Source organism: Drosophila montana, unplaced genomic scaffold (assembly GCF_035044405.1).
Source record: "Drosophila montana isolate Dmon_TW-CO22-7 unplaced genomic scaffold, ASM3504440v1 contig_3218_1, whole genome shotgun sequence".
Taxonomy (NCBI): Eukaryota; Metazoa; Arthropoda; class Insecta; order Diptera; family Drosophilidae; genus Drosophila; species Drosophila montana.
This window is the reverse complement of record NW_026998098.1, coordinates 2,296,854-2,299,773: the sequence shown is the minus strand read 5'-3', so window position 1 is coordinate 2,299,773 and position 2,920 is coordinate 2,296,854.

Sequence of the window (2,920 nt, the reverse complement as noted above, 5' to 3'; positions counted from 1 at the left end):
GTATAGTTTAAAACGTTTTTTTGTTTATAAGTTTTTTATCTGAATGTGTTTTTTTATTTTGTTTTTGTTTTTGTTTTATTTGCTTTCTGCACTACGAATAATTAATTACTTTGATTTTTGGAAAATTGTTTTTACATGTTACTTTTTTGTTTTTGTTTTTGTGGTTTTTTTTTCTGGGTTTTCTTAGGTTTTGCCTGCTTTTTGCCACGATATGAATATTTTTGCCTTTAGTTTAGATTGTTTTTAATACACTCGAGAGATATATTGCGTACATACATATATATATATATATATGTATATGTATATGTATAATACCTCAAACTGTCTCGTGCTTTGCTTAGCCAAAAAACACACACATTAAATGGGTTTTGCGCAACATTGGCACACAATAAATTTTATTTGTTTTTTTTTTGTTTGTTTTTAACTTTTTTCTCCCTCTTTTCTTTAGCTTCTTCTTACTTGCTCTGCACTGAACACACACGAAATGTTTAATACTCTTTCTGCTGCTTGTTTTGATCGCTTTTTGTTTGATCGCTTCAAATTGTTCACCTTTTTGTTTTCATCAAAGTTTTTAAAATTGTTTGTATTTTTTTTCTCTTTGCTTCTTTTAAGCTTTGCTCCCAGACTTTTTCAGAACATTTTTGTTGTTTTACGAACGTAAATTTAAAGACGAAAAGACGAAAATTGAAACCGTAACAAAAAAGTTCAATTTGTTTAACGACAAAAATTGTGTATTTTATTTATTTTCTGTAACTCTTTAATTTTTGTTTAGATTTTTGTTAATATTTTGTAATTTGTGTTTTACAGTTCGTTTGAATGAGACACAAAAAATTTAACAAATTTTGGCTATTTCTTTTTTTTTTTTATTTTGTTATTGGTTTTGCTTTTGGCTTTGGAATTTGACTTTTGATTTTTCACTTCTTTTTTCGGTTTTCGGTTTTCTGTTTTCGTTGCTATTTTCTATTTTTGTTAATCTGTTCCTGTTGCTGTTTTTCTTGGTTGTTCGGTTTCGGTTGCTGTTTTGTTATCGGTTTATCGGTCTATCGGTTTATCGGTTTATTGGCGTTTTTTGTAGTTTTTGGTGTTTTAAGGCTATTTCGGTTTCGTTTCGATTTGTTGCTATTTCTGTTGCTTTGCTATATTTTTAGTTGTTGTTGGTTGTTTGTTGTTTGTTGCTTGTTGGATTGGTTTATTGGTTGTGTTTGTGTTTGGTTTTATTTCTGTTTTGTTGCGCTTTGATTTTTGTTTTTGATTTATAGTTATTATTATTTCGTTTACAGTTACGTTTAGTTTGTTTTCTTTTTTGCTTTTATGGTTACAATTCGCTTGCTATTATTGTGTTCTTTTCTTTTACTTTTATATTTCTGCTTTTATTTTGTTTAATTATTATTTGTAATTGTTGTTGCTTTTATTGTTGCTGTTGTTTGTTGTCGGTTGGTTGTTTGTTGTTGCAGTGGTTGTAGTTGTTGTTGTTTTTGTTGTGTTGTTGTTGTTGTTGTTGTAGTATTCCAAATTTTGTTGTGAATTTTGTTTGTTAAATTTTGAGAAACTAACTAAAAATCACTTTTTATTTTCGCTTAAAACTGAAAGTTAACTTTAATTTTCTGCTATTTTTTTTTCTATTTCCCGTTTTATGATGTTTGTTGTTGTATAATTTTTGTTTTTTTTTTTTTTGTTTTTTAAATTATATACAAATTAATTGATAGAATGATTCAAATAAATTAAAAGTTATTAACTGATTGCACATGAGTTGTTTAATTATATTGTTATTATTACATTTGTAATTGTTATTATGATGACTTGTCGTAGTATTATATAATTATTTATTATTATTATTGTTATTTTTATTTTAATTAACAAAACAATATTTTAATAAGTATCAACAACGTTTTAACGTAATCTTTAAAAATGTTCCAAACAGTCAAAAAGCACCTGTGATAAAAAAGTTGAAGAAAACATAAAACGATTAGCGAAAATTACAAATTAGTTAAGTGTTATTTAGACAAAAATGCAGATCATAAAAAATCTTTTACTTTTAATTCTGTGCACTTTTATCAGCTATAACAACGTAAAAGCCGTCGGCAATTGGACAAAACCACAGTGGGCCGACGGCACTTGGGCAAAGTATTTTAATGATAACAGATTCAATTATTATTTGATAATAATTATTGAATTAGCCAAAAACGGGTTCAATACCCAATGCAAATAATCGTGTATTATCGCAATCAATATCATTTAGTTCATCAACATGCTTTGCCTCACTTCCTGTTAGACACGCACAACTACAACCACAGACAACCGGCCGCTTTACAGCCCACCCCGCCCATTACATATAAACAACTTCAGCAGTAAGCACAATAGACGAACCTAACCCCAGACACACGCATTGTCTAAGCTCGGCGCGCGAGCGACAGCACGCGAATGTCGAAGTGGAAGAGAGTGGAAGAGAGCGCAAAAGCGCCAACGGCAGGACTGCGGCATAGACAACAACAAGCAATCGAGTAGGGAAATTCAAAACTAAAACGAACACACAAAATTTTCAAGTTCAAAACGCCGCTGTTTGCCACGGCGAGGGGGTGCGGCTGGAGTGTGGAGTTTGCAGTGTGGGCGGCGGTGCCTTGAGTGGCCAAATAACAAATAGCAAACAAATAAAGCATTCCATTACGGTAAAAGTGGCAGCAGAAGTCGCCAAAAATAGTGATACAATCTAATGCTGCAAAACAAAGAGCAACTTAGACGCGCGACGTCAACGCGCTGCCGCCGGCGACTGCAGCGGCATCGGCAAATGCAGAGTATACTTAGAGCCACAAATACAAAGGCACACGAATCTGTCAGCTAAAGAGCGCATTTACATTTGGGCACAAAATGAATCAAGCGATTAGATGACGTACAATGGAAGAAGTAAAATCAGCAATAAAAA